Here is a 24,558-nt window from a genome sequence, read left to right on the forward strand (position 1 = left end):
TTCATTTAAACTCATCTGATACAATGTATTAGGATTTTATGTTTTACTTTAGTTTTTTTTAATGTCCATGCAAGTACTGCATTCTTATTTGCAGATTTGATTTGTAAACTTATTGCTCAAATGTGCACAAATATTTTAACTCACATGCTAGTATTACTTGTCTCCTTGATTTTATTGTTTCCCAGTCTAATAGGGTTAATCTCCATATCTTTCCTTCTGGTTTTTATATCAATATATCAGTGCAAGTTATGACCTGCACTTTACCGTAATGCTCTTCTTAGCTTACTCATTGGATTTAAGGCATTGAGTTCATGGTTCAAGCAAACTGATGTAATTCACTGAGTGATCCAGAAAATAAGAATTCCCATAAAATGTCAGGAGGGGACGCTTCAATGCCTCAGCCTGGTTTGTGATCTGATGGGCTGATATTAGGGAGGAAACACATAATTGACCTATCATGAAGCATTGCAGCATGCAAACTGGGAGGAGCTATTTGGTTTGAAGCCAGACAGGTTGAAATACTGAAGTTGTATCCAGACATTCTGATGCATCAAACTAGTTTGCAAATTAATGAAGTTTTCCCATCAACTTAATAATATTATCGAGTCTCTTCCCTTTCAGCTCCCCATCCAACTTTGTTGCTGCAATATGATTTTATTGCTCTGATTAGTTTCATACAGGTTTTGGGCCTATTACATTAATACTGATATACATAGTATATCAGTATAAGTACTGAATAGCTTCGTTGCTTACTTTTTCATATATTTTTATGCTGAATTTTCAACTGGGCTATCTGTCTAGCGCAAGCAACCAGAACAGCTCCCAGAATGATAAAATGGGTTTCTTTATTGTTGATGACCAGTTTACAGAAATCTCACCAGATTGTCTGCTTTCCCTTGGGAAGCAGCAGATAGAAACCTAAAGCAGACTTCAAATATTTCCTCCCCTGAATGAACTCTAAGCAAGAATGTCCTTTAACCTACCCACCACCAATTGGGACCTCCTCTCCTTCAGCCAATGGTTCCCTCATATTTTCCCCATCCCACCCACCCACAAAAAAACCTCCACCTAGATAAAATCAGACATGGAAAATGTTTCAAGCAAAAAAAATCTGAAAATGTTAATCAAATGAATAAGGCAAATAAATAAAAAAAATATATTCGTACCAGATAACACTGATATTATTTTAGCACTGTGGCATTGTGAAATGTGTATGTATAAACTAGAGATTCTGGAATTTGGGAATGATTGGCATGTTTGGAAGACATCTTAGGGTGTTTTTTCAAGATGATTGCCAAGAGGAATATGATTAGTTATAAGGCACTGATTTAATAGAATGTTCCTTGCCAACCTTTTTCTCCTAGCTCCCAGAATGCTCTATGATACCTATAAAAATATCCATTTTCTGGGCAGGTAGGCACAGTCCAAAATACGACTGTGGCTGACAATCCTTCTTAGTTTTCTAAAGATAATGTTATTTTCTAAGAAAATAAAACTTCATTTTTGTAAGGTCCAGTTAGAATCCAAATCCAGAGGCACTTTTAAAAATAAAGGGGGGCACAGATGTTACTCAAGAAAATTTGTTTTTAAATGTAAGAAATTGAATAGTGTCTGTAGGGTTGTGAGGTGAAAGGATTGTCCATAGATCTAAATCTTGAATTTCTGGAAGAGAGTCAAAGATAAATCAACTTTATAAAGTACTGAAAATATAGTTCGTTTGAATTCTGACTGTAGGAATCCTACTAAGTACTGGCATGCATTTAAGGTATATAAAGTTCCTTGGGTTTTTTCCAGCATTTAATATTCAGTCTTGATGGGTATTTCTATTAACCTTCTATTAGTGTGTTTATATTGTTAATGTTCTGCATGTCTGAAACAATGCTTCCTTTTTCATTTGAAGAATAATATAAAGAGCAAGGCATCTTTGTCTTACCACTGTACAAGCCTTCAGTGAGAAAACACTGAAAATGATTCTTCTAGAACAACCTTCCCCAACCCAGTATTCTCTAGATGCAAGTTGATGAGTTTGTGGAGTTGCCATTTCAACACATCTGGAAAATACCAGGTTGAAGAAGTCTGTTCCAGATTATATGCCATAAAATTGATAAAAAGGGCATTCCTATTAAAATCAAACCTTAAAAGATCTCATATGCAAATAACATGAAATAACAACTTATTCCAAAATAAAATAAGTTTTAAAAAATGTGCTTTTAAAATGCCAACGTTATTTTCTTTTATAAATGGCCAGGCTTTTTATATATGGCCAGTACTTTTTCACCTCCAAAAGTGTTTGGAAGGAACTTGGAAGGATAAATTTATTACATAGCTGAGATTAGAAGTCAGAGACTTTTTCAATGTACGAAGAGAAGTCAAGATGGTTAATTGCCAGGGTTTTAAAATGTTTTAGTTCTTCCCCCTTCCTTCTCCATTACAATAAGGGCTGATTCCTACAGGTTTTTTTTTCCTAAATGTAGAAATCTCCAGGTAATTTTTGACTCTAATGTGGAGAAAAGATTTTGGTAGCTGGCAAAGAACTGTTACTATGGAAACTATGGCTAGTTGTCTCAATGTACCAGTTGTTAATACTAACTTTATCCCACGTTTTCAAGATGGGCCCTTATGACTCAGGAATGTTCCAGACTGCTTCCACTTAGAGAAATTAACAATCACAAGCACTCGTCCCAAGAGATTTGGCCTAAATTGGGAGGATACAGTCTACTTTCTAAAGGAAGAAACAGGCAATGCATGTGAAAATTATGCTAATACTGAATTTTGGCTCAGAGTTAGCCAAAAATATTTTGCTCTCTAGTTCAGCCAACCAACAAAAGTTACTCAAATGGTTAGTGTGCAAATGCCCCTTTTTCGGACTGGGCAATGAAAGAAACATTTGCTATTCATGATAGCCCAACTAGGGTGCCTGTCTGCCACTGTTAAAGCTTGGCTTATCTCAGGATGGTGCATAAATGCAAGTTAGCAGAAAGAGCAGCCCAGAATAGCATTAATTTATACAGATCTGTTAGTGGAATTTAAGAAGCCATTTTTTCAACTTTATGCTGGAGTTAAGAAAAAAAAAAAGATATGGAAAGAGTTGTGGTTGCTAAAAATGAAAAATGGCACTAGAGCTTCAAATAAAAAGAGTAGAAACCAGGGGTGAAATCCAGCAGGTTCTGACAGGTTCTGGAGAACCAGTAGCAGAAATTTTGAGTAGTTCAGAGAACCGGCAGATACCACCTCTGGCTGGCCCCAGAGTGGGATAGGAATGGAGATTTTGCAGTATCCTTCCCCTGCCAAGCCCACCAAGCCACGCCCATAGAATCGGTAATAAAAAAAATTGGATTATAAAATGTACATAAACACACACATACACGTCATAATATATATGACTGAAATAGCAGGAGCTATTGTGTTTTCTGGAGATGAATCCAACACTTGGCTCCTGTTTTTTGCTGTATTCTCAGGTATGTCAGCAGACATTCTCTCTGCCTGACCCTTCTGTGTCCATAAAGGTATTTTCCCATAATCAGTTCCAAGATTTTTTTGTCTGCTTTTCCAAAGCAACCTAATGCTCTATGGGACTGCTTCTTGATGCTAACAAAAAGAAAGAGGAAGCGTATGCATTGAGTGGGGTGAATATCAATGCTCTGAGTCTTATTTATAACATTGGCATTTTGCCAAACAGATGTTTCATTTTATTTTAAGCGTTTACAACACAAACCACTTCTTTTCTGTTTCTCTCCTACCCCTGAAATGGAGTAGGAAGGTGATGACGTAGTGGTCTATATACTTTTTGAAGAATTAACTAATTCTTCTGAAGAATTGACTAATAAGTCTGTTCATGATCGCACATGATTCTTGCTCATTTGTTAATCCTGCTCTGCACAGAACTGCACTTCTGCCTGTTGTGCATAATCTAGCTCCACGAGAAAGATTCACAGATGCAAGCTCAGCTCCAGAAAGGTTTAAAAAGATACATGCAGTATATATTTATATACTTAACATGCTTGCTTATTTATAAGTCAGAAGAGAAGCAAAGTTATATACCCAGATATATGCTAAATCTCCACAAGCTTCAGAGGCAATCTGTTTTGGTTATGAGAAAATAATTGCAATCAGAGATGCTGAGTCACATAACTGGGGTCATGCATAATATATAAAAACAATCATAATTGTTTCCAATAGTCATTTCCTCTATTATAACTGTGTTGCTCATTATAAATACTTGCCAAACATTTTCAAAGGTCAGACACTCAAGCAGTGAACATCTGGAAAATCAAGACTACTTGAGATGAATCTCACTGCATATAACAGTATCATGGGGCAGTGCAGGTAGGGCTTTCTTAATATCATAAGAACGTTGACAACTGCTAGTTTTGTCTCACTGCTGCCAGGATGAAAAATGTAGAATCAGACTTAAGGTTTTGTCATTCTTTATAGTTCCTATTGCTGAAGAATGTTAAATCCTCCAATATGGCAGAGAGGTTCGCCAACTCTAAACCATGAAGTGAGCATCCTGAAGTCCATTTCCCTGCCTTTTAATTCATATCTAATATCGAATTTTAACCATCCTCGCCTCTATTTTAATTTTTTTTTTACCTTCGGTGTTTATGTTTTTAACATTTTACACCAACCAGAGCCACTCTGTGAGGGAGATGGGCAGTTTCTAAAATAAATAAACAAACAGACAAATAAATACCTGGTGCTCTCCAAATGTAATAGAATAATAACTTACAAAACTCTCGGCAGTTTGGCTGTCGAGATGGATCCCTTATTATAGGTTTTCTTCCCATTCTGCTTAGTGATCCGTAGAAGAAAAGGGAGCATTTCTATAACAGGCCCTTATTACAACACTTGGTGAGAAATCGGGAAGAATGAGAACTGATAAACTGCATGACCTTCATTGCCTATATAGTAATGGTTAAGTATTGGGGGTGGGGTGGAACCCAAGGTGAGCTTGAACTCCAACATATGCTAGTAGCAGGGGTGAAATCCAGCAGGTTCTGACAGATTCGGGAGAATCGGGAGCGGAAATTTTGAGTAGTTCGGCAAATACCACCTCTGGCTGGCCCCAGAGTGTGGTGGGAATGGAGATTTTGCAATATCCTTCCCTTGTCATGCCCACCAAGCCATGCCCACCAGTGGTGGGATTCAAGTAATTTAACAACCGGTTCTTTGCCCTAATGATTTCTTCCAACAACCAGTTTGCCAAACTGCTCAGAAAGTTAATAACCGGTTCTCCCGAAGTGGTGCGAACTGGCTGAATCTCACCACTGATGCCCACCAAGCCACACCACACCCACCAAGCCACGCCCACAGAACTGATTGTAAAAAGAAATGAATTTCACCACTGGCTAGCCACTTCTCACACAGTTCACAAATGAACAGCCTGATGTCAGTTCAATCCATTACACAGTATCAAAACAAAAGATGGTGAACCATCCCTCCCACAAGCAATTTTTTCTATCACAAGAATTTGAATTTTACAGCTGGCTTGTTAATTAGCTGGTCCAGGACCACAATCTTTTAAGGTATCTAGAAATGTGATCCCTTTGTTGTTCTCCAGAATACTTATTTCCTAATATTCATCTGGTTTTCCATGTCATCCATGCTGTCTCTTTTTATAATGCCTCTGTAATTCCATTTTCATCCATTTGTAGGTTATCTTTAGCATCTTGGCCAAGACCTCAAATTTACTTGGTTTTGGACATCCAGAGCGAGTCGGTGGAAGGGTTTGCTCCTTTTGTAAGTTCTTATGGAAGCTGCCCTTTCTGACATTCAGGATATTTCTGCCCTTAGTATACTTTCCCTGCCTTTTTTCAAGAGACAACTGTATCCTATTGGTTATTTCTATTCTATGTTTCTCTAATGTCTGCTGTAATTTTTTTCTAATCCTCCAACCCTTCACCTTGGCTTTCAGTTCCATTCATTTGCATATAAACTCCTTAACCTTTAGATTTTCTGTGATCTGCACATGATATTTGTTTTCTTGATTATTCTTATTTCTTGGAAAAATCATCCCATCCCCTTGCCCTCTTTCCAATCAACCTTAGGGTTTGTTTTTTGAGTTTGTTTTTGCATTCCAATGATCTTTTTTATTGTGAAATATATTCTATTTCTTTTAGTTTGCACTTGTAGCCTTTACTGCCCAGAATCTGCTGGTTATTAGGATGGGTTATAACTACCATTAAAACATATACTCACCATATCACAACAGTTTTCCTCCCCTTCTGCTCAATATCAGTTTAAAAGCTACTCTACCGTAAAAGTATATTAAACACCAGTAGTATGATAACCTTCTGATTCAGATGGAGCCCATATTTCCAAACTTATTCTCAGTGCCTCAGAAATCTAAATTTAATGTGTTGGCACTCTTATCTAATCCATGCAAGGAATTTACTCAGCTCAGCTCAACCTAATTTATTTTATTTTTATTTATTTATTTATTTTTGTCACAACATCATATAAAAAGGATTATATATCTGGAACGAGCTTCCCCCAGGACTTCACCAACTTCCTGACCTCCGAACCTTTCGCCGCGAGCTTAAGACACATCTATTTATTTGCGCAGGACTGGACTAGATTTTAAATTCGAATTGGTTTTAATGGGGATTTTATTATTTTTATTATCATCATTTTAATTATTCGGCCAATTATAATAAGTTTTTTAATGGATGTTTTTATTTGTATTTATATGTATATTTTTATCTGGTTGTTAACCCTGAGTCCCTAGGGAGATAGGGCGATATAAAAATACGAAAAATAAATAAATAAAATAAATAAATATAAACATATATATTGCCCTGCTCGTGGAACAGGTAACATTTCTGGGAAAGTTATTGTGGGGGGTCCTGGAAAATGACCTACACAACAGCCTAAAATTTAGCTGTCAGACCATTTCTCAGATCATTGATATCAGCAGACACCAAATTATTGGTTGCTCCCCAGCATTACCTTCCAGACTATCTAGATGGTACATAAAGAGATGAGGAACTTGCATGTATGTTTATTTCTGCACAACATTTGAGGGAATGAAGTTAGCACTGTTGGAGAGCATATGGGTTAAACAAGTAGAAAGAATGTACTGGGTTAAGTATATAGAAGTATGTCCTGCCAACTATTTAACCAAGAAGATAATGAGGATAATGTTTTCCAAAAACAAAATGCAGACCTTTCAAAGAGCCATGAAGTAATAGTGACTGGAGACTTTAATTATCCTGATATCTATTGGGAGATAAACTCAACAAGAACATTTCAGCAAGAAATTCCTCATTTGTCTTGCTGATAACTTTCTGCTTCAAAGGATGAGGGAAGGCATCAGGGGATCAACTTGATCTGATACCAATCCATAGGAACCTTCACATGAGATGGTTATAATATTCCAAGGTTGGCTCCACAGCCTCATTCCTATTCAACAGATGTGTACAGTATATTAAAATGTGCATGTGTTTAATTGTTATTAAAGAATTTTTTTAACAAAACTCATGAGAGAAAATATAATAACAGTAAATTGTGAAAAAAGAAAATATAAAAAGAAAGATTATAAAGAAATTGCTTCTTGATAGCAACTGTACATTTTTACTTTGCCCTCTCTCTCTAAGGCTATATCATTATTTCCTTATTTCCATAAATTACCCTTTCTAATCTTCAAACACATAAATCACAAGTTCCTTTCTCTCTTCTTTTTTCACCAAAAGGTCCATAAGAGGTTTTCAGTCATTAATAAATGCAGTTGTTGACCTTTTTCTAATCAAACGGGTAAATATCACCTTCTCTGCTAATTCTGAGTGTGTTAAATTCTGTTTCACTTGTGGAACATTCAACAATGTTGCAAGTCTAAGTTTTCACTAAATTCCTGGAGATTAAAAAGGGACAGTTGCAAAAAAATTCAAAGTACAAATCAGTATGAATTTTAAAAGTATCTGATCCGTGCATATTGATTTTTTATTGCAAAATAAAAAAAGTGGAAAGTCCAGAAATGTCATCAAGGAAGAGTGTGTGTGTATATGTATATGCATATGTAGATGTAGATGTAGATGTAGATAGATGGATAGATAGGTAGGTAGGTAGGTAGGTAGGTAGGTAGGTAGGTAGGTAGGTAGGTAGATAGATAGATAGATAGATAGATAGATAGATAGATAGATAGATAGATAGATAGATAGATAGATAGATAGATAGAAAGAGAGAGGTGTTGCCCAGATTTGTAAAGATTTTTCAGGAAAATCAACTGCTTGCAATGAGTTGAAGTTAATGTAAAATAAGAACAACGAAAAAGACTACAGATATTCTCTAAATTAGAAGTACAACAGCTACTTACTGAAAATGGCAAAAGGCTAACAGATAACAAGGGAAAGGAAATTTTATTCTAACTCAGTCTTTTCTAAGATAGCTAACCACCAATTGTGAAGGTCAGATTGATGGACGATGTTCTGACCATCACACTTATGGAAAGTTCATACAATCTGGGGCAAGTACCAAGAAGGTAGGCGATCAGGGGAACTGGGAAAGTCTAACCAGGGGAGTAGATGAAGGATGCAATAATAATCATCAACTATATGAAAGGAAATCAACATTCAAGAAAGCCGAGGATGGGTCTTCTGTAATCCCAGAGGGCAGGATGTACAATTATGGATGTCAGTTGTAAAAGCAGATTCTGATTGAACTTCTGAACAGTAGGAATAATTTGTCGGTAGAGTTAATCCAGAAAAGTGGAGAGTTTGTATTTGCTGGATGTGTTCAGCTGTTATGAATGCTTTAATTTGTATTGCTGAACTGGACCAAGTTGCTTAAATAGCTCCTTATAGGATTCTGTGACCTTTGGTCTAAGTGGTCTGTCTGGAATAAAACTTAGGAAGTTAATTATGGCATGACCTACAGTTTCTTGCTCTCAAATTGCTCATGTGAATTCCAGCAGATATCTGTCGGAAAGAACTTTCAACTCAGCTATCATGATTGACGGCTACATTTACAGTATACTAAGAAACAAAACTTTTTCCTAATTACTAGTCTTAACTTTTAATTGCTGCTGCAACTTTAGATGCTATATCTAAAGATATAAATCACTATATTTGCTTTGCTCTTTAAAATTTAGATTATATAATTAATTTTCTTCAGACTGCTGCCCTCCAGATGGCTCTAGCTACAACTTCCATAAGTTTCAGACAGCATAAGTAACTGCCACCAGTAGAATACATGAGTTGTACTTCAACATATCTGGAGGACTTGAGAAAACTAGACCTAGATCTAGAATCAACCTGATGCTGGGTAGCAACAGAGTCAGTCTTCTGCCATGCTGATCTTTCTATTCATATTTGAGATAACATTTATTAATTAGTGATTCTCAGTCTTTTATTAGAGAATCAGATTTTTATTTGATTACATCTTTATTTATATTCTAATCTTTTAGTAGTTTACAACGTCTAAAATCATTGGAAACTATATAACTGGGAAAATGGGATCAGAAATTAAATCCAAATTATATAAACAGGAATGGTGGAATGAAACATTCTGTAGCATCTGAAGAAAAATGAGGGAGTGGGAAATGGAGCATTATAACTAAGCATGTTCTGCATCTGGCTTCGGCTACAGCTGGTCCTTGACTTACAACAGTTCCTTTTGCGACCATTCAAAGTTACCACGGCAGTTTAAAAAGTGATTTATGATCATCTTTCACACTTATGACTATTGCAGCATCCCCATGGTCATGTGATCAAAATTCAGATCAAAATTCAGATACTTGGCAACCAACTCATATTTATGACAGTTGCGATGTCCTGGGGTCATGTGATCAGCTTTTTCGACCTTCTGACAAGCAAAGACAATGGGGAAGTCAGATACACTCAACAGCCATATTACTAACAACAAATGCAACAATTCACTTAACAGTTGTGGCAAGAAAAGTTGTAAAATGGGGCAACCTCACTTAACAAATATTTCACTTAGCAACATAAATTTTGGGTTCAATTTTGGTCATAACTCGAGGATTACCTGTACTAAATAGGCCCGATCTCATTCAAATATGTTACACTTTGGATGATTTGCAGAAAAATGTTTCTTTTGATTTTCAGGATAATGTGAGGAAAATGTAAGTCAGAGACATATTTTAAAGACAGCATAAACTACACAACTAAGGATTAATGATTTGTGCGGCTATTACAGGATTAGTATAACATGGTATCTGCATAAATGCCTACCTATATCTTTGAACTGCATTGTGGTCAGCTAGATGTTCTTGAAAACTTCTTGAAGTAGTCTTCGTTATGATATATTTAAGTCTTATCATTTTAATTTCCTTTATATTTATAACTGCTTTTGAATTTCTATTTTTATTGCACTGTAAGCCGGCCAGAGTCACTCTGGATAGCAAGATGGACGGCATATAAATTTAATAAATAAAAATTACAGCAGGTTACAATACAGATAATCCTCAATTTACGACCATAATTGAGCCCAAAATTTCTGTTGCTAACTGAGACCTTTGGTAAATGAGTTTTGCCCCATTTTACGACCTTTCTTGCCACAGTCGTTTAGGGAATCACTGCGGAAGTTAAATTGGTAGCACGGTTGTTAAATGAATCTGGCTTCCCCACATTGACTTTGCTTGGGACAAAGCAAATTTTGGGCATATTTATGACCCTGGGACACTGCAACCATCATAAATATGACTCAGTTGCCAAGCATCTGAATTTTGGTCATGGGACCGTGGGGATGCTGCAAAGTTTGTAACGGTCAAAAATGGTTCTAAGTCACTTTTTTTTCAGTGCCATTGTAACTTTGAACACTCACTAAATCAGGGGTCTCCAACCTTGGCAACTTTAAGACTTGTGGACTTCAACTCCCAGAATTCTGGGAGTTGAAGTCCACAAGTCTTAAAGTTGCCAAGGTTGGAGTCCCCTGCACTAAATGAACTGTTGTAAATTAAGGACTACCCTGTATTTCCATATTCTGATCAGGCTCTAAAAATTATTCCCACAATAAAAATCAATTCAAGCAAATATAATAGATAACATTTTATTGGGATTTTGCTTTCGCCAATGCTCTCACCTGCAGCCTCAGCTGCAGTGCACAATGTAAACTGAAGCAGAGATTCTACTAAACCAAAATGGCACATTTTCTCCTCTTTCCTGATTCCCCAGGAGGGTCAAGATAAGTAAATAATCACTCTGGATTGAAGCTGAAGAGAGGGGGAAAAATCTATCAGATATTGAATATCAGTACATGCATGCATGAAGACCACCAGTCCCTTGAGATCCTCAGTCTTAGCTTGGTTTCAAATTTCAGACCTCTGCATTTTATTATCAACTGTTTATGCATTTTCAAAGGCAATCCATATGTGTATATTCTTTTTGACTTCAGTTAGGGGTTGGGAAAATGTCTTTCTGATAATAATCTGGCCTATGAGTAAACATAATGTCATGGGATTCTGAAGACCCCAGAGGACAGATGTTGCAATAACAGATGTTGCCAGGAAAAGTGGGTGGAAAAAACCCTTTGATTTATTCATTTTATGGAGTGGGAAAGAAATGAATTTACAGAGACCAAGTCAACACAAAGGATAGTGGTTAAATTTACTGCAAAGCAGAGTTTTGCATTAGATTATGGATATTTACAATTTACTTCTCTATGTTCCAGGAAGAATAATTGATTGCCAAAAAGTGTGAAATGTAGACAAGCCAAATGTTGGTTTAAAACCTTGAAAAGTGCCAAATGCTAAAACTCCTGCCATGCTCCCTTTCTACACATGGGCATCTATGATCTCACGTAATGACTCAGATCCATTTTTTTAAAAGGAGGAATATATTGTATTTTATTTTCTCTTAATTTATAACAGCTGTGCTGGGTTTGCTTGGCAGAATCTCAGCCTGGCAAAGCATTATGGGAATTCCTGGAAATGTGTGCTAGCCAAGCCCATCTTTGAAAAGCAAAGAAAACACATAGAAAAGAAGTGAAATGCTTTTCACTTCCTTTATGTGATATTTAACGTGCTAGGAACGCCTGTTGTTCAATATAAAATCACATCCCTCTCTCTCTTTCTGTCTATATTATTATTGCACTATCATGTCTTCTTGCTATTATTTCAAAAGAGCTTTGTCTAAAAATTATGCAGTCATTGTAAACCACAACAGACATAAGATATTATCTTTCTTCCTTAAGCGTATGGGAGAATACCAATCTTTATAAAGAGCACTCAACCAATTTGTTATTTATTAAGATGTTTGTACTTGATCCAAGCAGTTAAAATGCTCGTTGAAGCAACTAAGAGCATGGAAATGCATATACTTTATTCCATTTGCATGCTTTATTCCATTTGCATGCTTTTATTTTTTATCAGTCCTAGCATGTATATTCCCATTTTTAAAAGATTTTTTTTCTTTAAAAATGTGAAATCCTTTGTTTTGCTTTGTACCAGTTGCTATTATCTTAGCATTGATGTATATGCATCAGGGTGTTTTTAAAACCGCCCTTATTTTTGATCTTGGCACAGAATGCTGTTTCCTTAATTACAAATATGCTTAGGAATTTGCTTAATTATATATTATCATGGCGTAAGTGATTTGTGAACCCTCTTGTTGCTCTACAGATCCTGTGCCTACTTTTGGGTACAGTTCAGCTGATCAGTCATCATTTAGATAGCAGAAACTGGATGCTATTTTGTATAGCTATTAGCTGTAAATAATTAGTCTTTTTCAAGAGAGTGGGGAGTGGGAATTAAAGCTCTCTCCAGCAAACCTGAACAATAAGATATTTGAGTTGTATGTTGATCTATGTACATAAAAAAGATTGTGTTTTGAAGCCATTATTTATATTGGCTAATAATAATAATAATACAGATACTGACAAGAAATAGCCATTGAGGTGTCTTCACAACAGGTTAAGTGGGAATATGTGCAAAGTATTATTTTATCAATGACTGGTCACGCAGCTTTGAAGATAACTTGACACAATACTCTATATGTTCAACAATTGGCTATTGTCCTGGCTGGAAAGGGTTAACTCTACTCTCATAACTCTTATGAATTCCCCATGCCACATAAACAGCAAGTTGTGTTGTGTAGTGATTTGGGTGGTGATCGCTGGCAGAGCACTAAGTCTTTCACTTTCTTGGGTCCAGAGACTAGAATCCAAAGGATTCCTAGCCAGACTTGTCAATTATCATGAAAAGTTCCTCTGAGTAGGAAAGTCGGTTAGCCAGGCCAGGGGAACAGTGCCTTTTAACTGATTCCACAATCAGTAAGAGACTTTGGAAAAAGTAAGAGACTCTTATTAAGAGATAATTTAATAAGAGAGACTGATAATAGTGATTGTGGCAAAAAATACTTCAATATAATATTTATCAGAAACACTATTCTGTTATTAGGTAAACAACCAGCTTAAAGTATCCAGTTCTTTTGGCTATTAAATATGAATCTATAAGAAACATTGAATTAAGAGAATAGTGAATTTTGCAACGCAAGACATTTGCAAGACATTTGCAATCACATTGGTTCATTAAGAGTTTTCTTTTTTAAAAAATCCAATAATAGACCAGATAATATTTTTTAAGAATTATGACCAATTATACATTGACAGAATAATCAGTCAGATTTGTAGAATTCTTCTTAAACTTAGATGTTAAATACATAATGCTGCTATTATTGGTCATAGTGTATAAAACTTAAGTCAGTATTAAATTAGAATATTTTTTTCAAGGATGATCAAATTTTATTTTAAAATGATTTTGAAGTAGGTATTGGTAGCATTTTCCCCAAATTGCAATGATAGTCAATATGATATGCATCTGATGATATTATCCTACAAATACAGGTAAGCCCTCAATTATGGTAATTGGAACCAGAGTTCTGTAAGAAGGAGAAGTTACTGATTGGTTGCTAGATTCTACATGCTCCCATTGGTCTACTGGAAGGAATGCTCATGATGCTATTTGCGTCATGTATTGAGGTAGATACTGATATTGACTATTGCAGTTTGTTATAAAACAGCTGCTGGGGTCTTGGGGAATAAAAATGGTTGCAAAGTCAGGTCTTAGCAAGTGACAATGTCACTTAAGTTCATTCTATGCAGATGTGAATCTGTTTTCAATATAGTGAAACACTTCCTTCCCTTGTTGATGCTCTACAGTTGTTCTGTACGATTATTCCCGTAATCATATGGAGTGCATAAAAGGTGAATAGGAAGGTAAATCTATTCTACTGGCCAGTGCCACTCTGTCAGCAATGACATAGGATGCCAGTCATTTTACCAAATTTATCAGCAAAAATCAACCATGGTAGATACAGCTGATTCTTTTTTTTTTTAAAGAAATTTTATTTTTCCACAACAAGAAAAAAAAGCAAAAAAAAATTCACATCTAACAATTTCAATATGCTGAAGGGGTAATTACATACCTTCTTGTGCAATCTCAAGATAAACATCTCTTTCATGAATATATCTTTGTTTTTCTAACATATTTTCCCATCTAGCCAGTTATAGAATAAATCCCATATTTTATAATATTGCTTGTCTTCTTGATCTCTAATTTCAAATGTCAATTTACTCATCTCTGCACATTCCATCGTCTTCCTAATTATTTCATCTTGCAAAGGTAATTTCTCATTTTTCCAATTTTTGGCAAACACAATCCTGGCTGCTGTAATAATATTCACAATCAAGTATTTTACATCTCTAGTATATCTCTCAGGAATAATTCCCAACAGAAAGACTTCTGGCTTAAAGTCTATGTGTTTTTTAATCATTTTCTCCAGCCACGTGTGTATCTTAGTCCAATATCTTTTTGCTTCAATGCATGTCCACCACATATGATAGTATGATCCAGGCGCCTGATGACACTTCCAACATTTTTCAGATTTGTCTTTAAACATTCTTGCAATTCTTGTCGGGGATATACAGCTGATTCTTAAATAATCTATCTTTTTTACTGTTGCAATGTAAAATTCACTAATCAATGGAGGATAAGTATAATGAAGACCATCTAAATTAAGAAAATGCATTTTTTCCGCTCCAGATAGTTTCAAATCTATCACAGGTCAGAGGTAAAACAGGCGTTCACTTAATTTGAATCAGGTAGCTGGTGTACAAGGAGATTTGAGTAAACATGAATATTTGGAGTTCAGATTACAGAGCCATCTTGACATTTCAGTTGCAATCTTAATCTTGATTGGAAATTTCAGGAATAGCTTTTGCTATGCATATATTTATAATGTACAATTACATTGTGACTGACCAGATATAATATGTTGCTTAAAAACATAATACAGTGAAAAAAATAAACTAGAAGTGTCTACCATCTACCCACCTTTTGGCTATGTTGAGTCAGAATAAGTTACCTTTTATTTACATTAGACTTGAAGAATGTGTTTCTTCTTTGTTTTTTTCCACAACTGCTTCTTCTGCAATCACGGTTGGTCACACATACCATACATCTAAAATACCAAGATACAAATTGGTTCTCTTCATTGGTCTCATTTTGCAATCTTCCTGGGGACTTTATCAGTGGTGTTGCAGATTGACAATGGCAATCGAAAAGCCAATATGAGATTTCAAAATAGGTATAAGATTGTAAAATCTTATGTAAAAGAATACCTTATATTTGTATTTGACTGATATTGATAATTCACTATAATTATAAGCCAAGAATGGATTATAATCCATTCTTGGTTTATAATCCATAATTGATTCTGTTCTCCCAATGAATTGTGAAGCTTATACATTTTTAAGAGAAAAAAAAAGGAAATATAGCCATGTCATTCCATGCGCATGTTTGGGAAATTACATTTGAGATGAATTAAAGAAAATTAGATACAGGTTTTTAAAAAACACAATTCTCAATTATTTCTTAGCCCATCAAATATTTCTTAGACTAGCTTAATTTTTTTAATATATTTCTGAATACTATCAAATACAGTAAGTTATTACTCTACATTACATCTCTAATATTTGGAAGGTGATATAGATTAAAGAGTGGCACATTATAAGTTACGTGTTTACAGGCAAATACATATTTATAAAGCAATATGTTATATATTTAGGATATGTATCGAGTATGGGCCTCAATGTTGAATTAATTATCCACTAATTATTCTACCTCAGGGATATCTTCAAGTAAAGCTCTGTTTAAATTCAGTATACATGCTGGTACAGTGTAATGTTTGTTATACACAAAATAGCATCTACAGTACATTGCTTTCCAATGGCTCCTCTCTGGTGTAAGCAGGAGAAACAGAGTCACCTGTTCATTGCCCTTTCAGTAGACAGGAGTGGGCCTTGGTTGTAATGTGAGGAATGCCTCTGTCTATTCTTGAAATAGTCTCATTTGAAACTTTTGCAGCAGCTGTATTTTCCCCAGAGGGGATTTTAGGGAGCAAGAAGTGCCTGTTTCCCACTCAAATCAGGCTGACCATAGAAAGAAATGACCTCTCATCTCCTCCAGTCACATTCCTTTGCTTTAATAACAAACAGTTTGGTTACTGGTTCCCTTCAGTCCCCATGATGGGCTAGTAGTTTCCTATTTTGCAATCTGTACTAGGAACAAAAAAAAAGTGAGATTTTTTTTTCTACTACAGGAAAATATAAGTTCTGCTATTGATTCTAAAGGAAAAGCAATAGAAGGGAGCGTAATATTGGCAGTCGGAACTATCAACATGTACATTTTTCTTTCCTTATTCGTTTTAAAGGGGCATCTGCAGGGGATCAACCCCAACAAAATGGCAGCTATAACCAGGCATTTGAAGCCCCACTTCTTTTTACATGCAGGCATGTATGTGCCACACACATTAAAAAGGGTGTGATCTCATTCATTTGGTCACAGATGCTCTTTTGACATTATTTTTATTGTTGTTGCTTGGGGCCTGGGTACTTACGGGACCGCCTACTGTTACCTCATGCCTCCCACCGACCCGTGCGCTCTCACAGAGAGGGACTTCTCAGGGTGCCGTCCGCCAAGCAATGCCGGCTGGCGGCCCCCAGGGGAAGATCCTTCTCTGTGGGGGCTCCTACCCTCTGGAACGAACTTCCCCCTGGCTTGCGCCAAATACCTGATCTTCGGACCTTTCGCCGCGAGTTGAAAACGTATTTATTTACTCGTGCGGGGCTGGCTTAAGTTTTTGTTAGATTTTTTAAATTTTAAATTTCTAGTTGAATTTTAATGGGTTTTTTAGATTTTAAATGTTTTTAAATTTTCAGCCAATTGTATAATAAGTTTTTTAATTTTGTTTTTAATTGTATATTGTTTTGTTCTTATTCTGGCTGTAAACCGCCCTGAGTCCTTCGGGAGAAGGGCGGTATAGAAATCTAATAAATAATAATAATAATATAGTCAGTCAGATGTTTAGACTGGCATTTGGCATTTTTATCTACCCATCAAGTCCTTCCCAAGGACCTGAGATAGGCATATGTTTGATGATGTTAAAGATACCTTAGAATGTAAGATGTTCCAAGTAAAGCTACATTTTGCAATTGATGTTTTGTTATTAGTATTATTAACTTATAGGCTGCCTGACTCCTAGAAACTCCGGGCAACTTATCTATGATTAAAAGACAAAAACAAGACAAGTAACAAACTCCCCCAAAAGTAGAGATGACAGAATAAAAACTAAGTGGAAACAAAAGAAAACAAACTAGGGGAAAAGTAAGCCTCAGTCATCCTTACCAAAGACCTGCGGGAAGAGCCTTTGAAGAACCTGGGGGTTGGGGCCAAAATGGATCTTTAGAAGACCTCATTCTACATGGTAGGTGCTGTGATAGAGAAGCCACATTTCTGGGGTACCAATAGATGGCATTGCTTAACTGAAGAAACCAGGGCTCACCAGTCCTGAACAATCAAATAAGTATTATTAACTGCTTCATAGATGCCCTTATATCCATACCTGGTGCTTGAGTGAAAAATGGATTATCTATTTCCGTAAGCTGTACATTCCCTAGAAGAAAGAAAATGTAAAGCTGTATGAGTAGGAGACTTAGGATGTTATTTTACAATTACTTTGTCAAGGGATTGGTCCATTTAAAATAGCTCACTCAAATTTTGTTTAGTTTTGGGAAGAAGTAATGTTGGGGGTTTTTTACACTACGTCACCATTTTCTATCCCAAAAACAGAAAAATTGATCTGTTGATTTTTGGCTGTAGGGAATTTTGGAGCCCACAAGGAGAGTTTCCGCCCCCGGAATTGCAGCTTGCCAACACCAATGTTTAACCATAAAGTGTTGAACAAGGAGAAAAGGCAGACCCAGTCTATGGGGGAGTTTCAGATCATTTCAGAGATTTTTACTGGCAGCTAATGATGCACCATTCTGATGGGCTGGATGTGGATAACTCGGATGTGAACAAAGTCATTTCTTCTGGACCAACACTTGAAAAAACAAAAACAAAAATTAGGAATAAATAGGGAAAATGACTCTGTGCTACATACAAGACCAACCTATTTTTTTCCATTTCAACTTTTTTTAAGTGTATGCTAACATGTGTGTGTGTTTATGTATTTGTCCATTTCGTGCTGATCAGTCAGAATCTTGGCTGTTCACAGAGTACTTATAACAGACTAAAATATTCAGGGTAGGACTAAAACAATAAAATTGGACATAGTAACCCAGTAAAGACATCTGAGTAACAAGTTTTACAATGGCAATAATATTGGGGCAAGACTAAGATCCACAAGGAGGCTGTGCCATAATACAGGTGTAGCCACAGAGAAACAGTTCCTATGAATCTCAGTCCACCTTACCTTATGGTAATGGGTAATTTTAAGCAGGTTATCTTGATATGCATGGATCAAAAAGATCAATTTTGGTTAGAGAACTCGGTCCTGCAGAAACCCCAGAACAATGCCATATAGGCTTTCTAGGTCAAAATCAACATTTTGAATTGTACCCATATATTTACTCAAACCAATGTAACATTTGTATTGATTGATTGATTGATTGATTGATTGATTGATTGATTAAACAAATTTAAATGGTCACCCAACTCACCTAATGCAATCTAAGAGTTCCAATACTTTAAAAAGTATAATGAAACTGAAGCACTTCTAATACTAAAGCCCATTATTACCAAATGCAACAGTAGTGAGCAATTCAGGACAGATAAAAGGAAATTCTTCTTGAGATAGCATACAATTAAGCTGTAAATATTAATAACTGCAGCATCAATAACTGCTAGGAACTATACATTATATACATTATACATTCCCTCTGGGTTAAGAGGGAAGGATACCTCAGAGCATTAGTCACTGTGAAATATAAAGTAACTGTGGAATATAAAGGGAACACCACTCATATCCTATTGTTAAGGCTTCCTATGATCACCTAGTTGGTCACTATGGGAGCAGGACATTAGATGAGATGGATCTGTGAGATTCAGTTTGCTATAACTTAATATAGTACAATAAGAAAAGATCTGTTTGCCCAAACTTTCATCTTCTGGATTGCCCACAGATCTGAATTGAAAAAGAGAAAATTAAAGAAGCCTAAAGAGATAAAAGAAAAAAGTTCTGCTTTAATAAGATTCAGGGTTGTAAATATTTGCATGTTTACATGAGCGTGGTCATCTTTGGGCACACATTAACTAGCTTTGTTTCAGTTTCCACTGGTTCTGCAATGCTTGCAAGCATTGCCATCTTTTCACAGTAATTTTTTCTTAATTCTCTTTTCCCAGGGTAACTCAAGTACTGTTTATCATTAAAACCCTTGTTATCATGTCTTGCTTATCCAGAGGCAACCTCAACTCCCTGATACGCCTGCCTATCTCCAGATGCAAATGTGTGACGCTAATTATTTGTATTCTGTCTGGCAAGGTCAAATAGGCAGCATTTGATGGAATCCATATGGCCTTTGAATGAAACATGGATTCTAGGGCTAGTCTTTAAAACCTTTTATATAAATAACATGAGTAGACAGAAAGAACCACCTTTTCAAGTGTTGGAAATATTTGTTGTCTGTGGATAATGTGGCATGCTGAACTTTTCTGGGAAAGGGACTCATAAGAGATAGAGAGAGGGCTCTCTTAAAAGGAGTCAGTCACTTTGTTGTCTTTCTCACCAAGTCAAAACTGGAAAAAAAAGTTGAAGAGAAGGGCCTGTTTTTTTAAAAAACAATATTGTCTTACATTCTGCATATTGGAGGCCCTCCACTACAATAGATAAAAAACAGAATAGCCAAAATATCCAAGAATGATACTCCCATTTTCTGGTCCTACTTCTGTAACTTCAATTACAACTAACTAATAGAAGCAACTACAGTTGATAAATAACAGTTTGGGCAACTTGGTTCTTTACATAAATACAAAATTGATGCAAGAACCAACTTGTTTAATCCCCTTGTACAATCTGTATCAGGATCAGCACAACTAATGCTTATACTTACAAGCATTTCTTTATATTGTCTTTATATTGTTTATATTTAGCGAGTATAAACATGCTAATACTTGCTCAATTCACGTTTGTAATGCCATGTCCTGTTCCATAATATAGCTCATTTTTTTCTTAATATTTTTTATTTCATTGTTTCTTTTACTTTCTACAATCACAAATGTGGGTCTCAAGGAGAGATATGTTTTTACAAACTGTTTTGACTAACTGTTACTTGTCAACTGTAGTTGCTTCTATTTGTTAGTTGTAATTGAAGTTACAAAAGTAGTACCAGAGAATGGGAGTATCACTCTTGGCTATTTTGGCTGTTCTGTTTTTTAGCAAGTGTGTATCACCTATTTAGAATGGATTGTTCAGACTGTCCCCTGAGATTGACAAGCTACAAGTACTGTCTATTAAAATCAAAGTCACCTTTCCTGCCCCTTTGCCATATATGGTTGGACAGGTGGAGAGATTATCCTTTTAATGGTAAACTAAACCTGCAGTATTGCCCCACTAAACTTACATAGCAATAGCACTTAGTCTTATATACCGCTTCACAGAGCTTTACAACCCTCTCTAAGTAGTTTACAGAATCAGCATATTGACCCCAACAATCTGGGTCCTCATTTTACCAACCTCGGAAGGATGGAAGACCCTGAGTCAACCTTGAGCTGGTAAGAATCAAACTGCCAAACTGCTGGCAGCCGCCAGTCAGCAGAAGTAGCCTGCAGTACTGCATTCTAACCACTGCGCCACCATGGCTACTTGCAATATGACATTATGTCAGAGAAGAGAACAATTTTTTTATTATGTGCCTTTTAGTTGCCATAACTTTTAGAAGTTTTAATTGTATCATTTTTAGCTGTTCTTTGTGTTCATATAGAAATTTTAGTATCAGTTTGATGTTGCCTGAGGTTTATTTTTGCCGAACAATGGCCATGATGATCCAACATACAGTTCTAATTTTTTTTAGTGATATTTCTTTAGTGATATTTTTCTTAAACTCATCAGATAAGAAAACATCAACAGTGGTATTTGAACTTGTTTGTATAAATGAAATATGATTTCTTTCATTTCGTCTGCCATAACATTGTAGAACTTTATCCTGGGAAAAATTAGGAGGAAACATAGAATCTGCTCATAAATTCAGATTATAATGGAAATAACTCTGAGCTGTTGTACAGTAAAACCCTTACTTTAGGTCAGGATTATTTTGAGTGGATTTAGATGTAGATGTAGCTAGGCCATTTAGGGCACACAAATGTTCCCAAAGCTAAATAAACAGGAAACAAATTCTTCTTGTAGACAAAACCTGGGAAAGCAGGAAAAGAAAGAATCCCAAGGCTTTCGGGGGGAGGGGGGAGTTGCTGAATAAATCAGAAACACATTGGGATTTACTGGTAAATCAATTAATTCAAGCTGAGCAAGACAAAAATAGATGATGATCACATAAATAATAAGGTAATAGCATGATCGCTATTGAGCAAGTTTAAAGGCTGCTGCAAAGCCATTTTCTTCTTGCATTAAGATGGAATTTCAGGGAGAACAGTTGGGACCCAGGACTGAGGAAGGTTACACACTACTTCTACTTTGTGCTTCATCCTGTTGCCATTCCTTGAAAAATAAACATCACCCCACAAGGCCATTAGTGCAATGTGCAGTTTAAATTAGAGTGGTACTACTTTACATAAGGGACTTGCTTTTTTAAAGAAATAGAAATCCAGTTGTAGAAATAGCTATATCGAGATCTATGCAAAATGAAAAGTTCTTCTTAAAAGAAAGAATTCAATTCACAGGCAAGTAGCCCCTTCCTAGCTGCAGATAATTTCAGGTTAATCTTCAAAACGATAAAATCTCTCCGGCAGCCATTTACTTCCCAAGCTAATTCTACTGTTTTTAATAGTTGCTTCTAAGATACTGTTTCTTGCATCATTCTGTGGTCCTCAGTATATAGTCTACATTTAATTGCCAGTTTCTTCAGAATGGCATAGGAACCGTTGAGCCCTCATGCCAACAACTCCATCCCTTTGGGCCATCTAGAAAATGGGTGGGACGTGTGTTGTGACTCCATGATGTTGCTGCTATCAGCTTCATCACCCCTTGCCCCTCTGTGGATATGGATAGTCTCTGGCATGATACCATCTTTTGTAATTTGCATAATCTCTAAATTTACAGTAAAAAGGTTGGAGCATGTAGAAACTGTCTGCAGCTCCTTCTAGAGATCATCCAGCTACTCCTCCGGAAAAAAGAACTTTTTGCCTTTAAATCCAAAATGCTGTAAGTCCTACTGGCATTTCCAGTGTTTCTCAGGCTGTTGCATTTGATGCATCTGCATAATAATGATCAGCATGGTTTTTTTTTTAATTTGCATTTATATCCCGCCCTTCTCCGAAGACTCAGGGCGGCTTACACTATGTCAAGCAATAGTCTTCATCCATTTGTATATTATATACAAAGTCAACTTATTGCCCCCAACAATCTGGGTCCTCATTTTACCTACCTTATAAAAGATGGAAGGCTGAGTCAACCTTGGGCCTGGTGGGGCTTGAACCTGCAGTAATTGCAAGCAGCTGCTGTTAATAACAGACTATCTTACCAGTCTGAGCCACAGAGGCCCTTCTGAACAGATGTTTAAACCAGGGGTCTCCTTTTAAGACTTGTGGACTCTGGGAGTTGAAATCCACAAGTCTTAAAGGGACCAAGGTTGGAGACCCCTGGTTTAAAACATATTATAGTTGATAGTAATAGGAATTCATGATCAATAGCATACTTTCCATTTACTCCACATTCTCATCTCTTTGCTTGGATTGAAAAGATAGTTTGTTTCATAATTTTCCGAGAGACACAGTAGTGAAAATATTTTTCAATATACCATCAATAGTAGTATTGACAGTAACTAGAGCTGTCAATACACTGTTATCTGGTAAACTTTATATCCCCGTCCATGTCTGAGTTTAGTGGGAACAAAGTGAAGCTTTAAAGCTTTTTAATTATCTCTTTTGAGGGAGATGTGAAAAATGATGGATGGATGGATGGATGGATGGATGGATGGATGGATGGATGGATGGAAGGAAGGAAGGAAGGAAGGAAGGAAGAATGAATTAACAGGGTTTTTTTCATGTGGAACGGGTTTCAAACTGCATTTCTTCAAGGGCCGGTTCGGCATTGTAGTTTTTCTCTGTAGGCCGGGGAGGGGGGCGTGGGGGGGGGCAGATGGGATGGATGCCTCCTGCAGCACCCTGCCACACAGCCCGCTTTCCCAACACCCCCTCCCCCATGGCCCATTTTCAACCTCCCCGGCCTCCAGCAGAGGCGGCCAAACTGTGGGCGAGTCCTTTGATATTTCCAGGCTGACCCCGCAGGCCAGATTTAAGCACCCCGCTGGCCAGATCCAGCCTGCTGGCCTTAAGTTTGACACCCCTGATGTAGAAGAATTTGTACCCTCCATTACATTTGTACAGTTTTTAGGCTGCCAGTAGAAGCTGTGGTTCAATGCAAAGGGAATATAGTTTTCTTTACAGAATCTACTTAGAGCCTTGCAACCCTATTGTATTTCTAGATTTGCATATGAAACTGCGTTGAGAAGACAAATAAATGTGCTTAAGGATCTGGAATACCAGGAGCTATCAATATTATCAGATGATAGTATCACAAGTTCTTTATCGCACTATCTTCAAAAGTAAATACTGCAAGACAGTTTCCTAGAACGTTGCATTTTTTCTCCAAATCCTTTTTTTGTTGAAATGATACATGCCCCAGCCTTAAGAATTTCACTGTACCTGAGAAGGCAGTCTGCTCAATCTAGTTTCGTGGTGCTCAACTTTTCACTTATAAAATGGAAATAGAACTAACATATGCCACAAATATAATTTACTTATGGGCACTTTGCAAGTATGAGCATACTCACATAAACACACATACTGTTTCAAAGGCAAGAAAAAGGACTTCAGAGCATGCTCTGGAACACTTCTTTATCTCCAAGTTCAAAGCATTGGTTGTCATCCATCTAGAGAAGATGTGTGGAACTCAGAATATGAATCACTACATACAAAAAAGAAAAAAAAGTAAGATATAGTGGTTTTCATAGATATATACCTCATTCAGCTGCTATGTCCAAATTGTAAAGTAAGTTGACCTCAGATGACGTAAGAAATTATGAAAAGTAATCACATGATGCTTCTTATCTTATTGCATTGGGATGTTGTGGTTATGATTCAGTGCCAGCATT

At 36.4% G+C, this 24,558-nt stretch overlaps 1 protein-coding gene across 1 annotated transcript in view; it reads left to right on the forward strand.

Moving 5' to 3' along the window:
• PDGFRB (platelet derived growth factor receptor beta) overlaps positions 1-24,558 on the forward strand; it is a 121,767-nt gene that overhangs the window by 11,960 nt on the left and 85,249 nt on the right. The window lies entirely within an intron of this gene.

This window comes from Ahaetulla prasina, chromosome 2, assembly GCF_028640845.1.
Source record: "Ahaetulla prasina isolate Xishuangbanna chromosome 2, ASM2864084v1, whole genome shotgun sequence".
In the NCBI taxonomy this organism is placed as follows: Eukaryota; Metazoa; Chordata; class Lepidosauria; order Squamata; family Colubridae; genus Ahaetulla; species Ahaetulla prasina.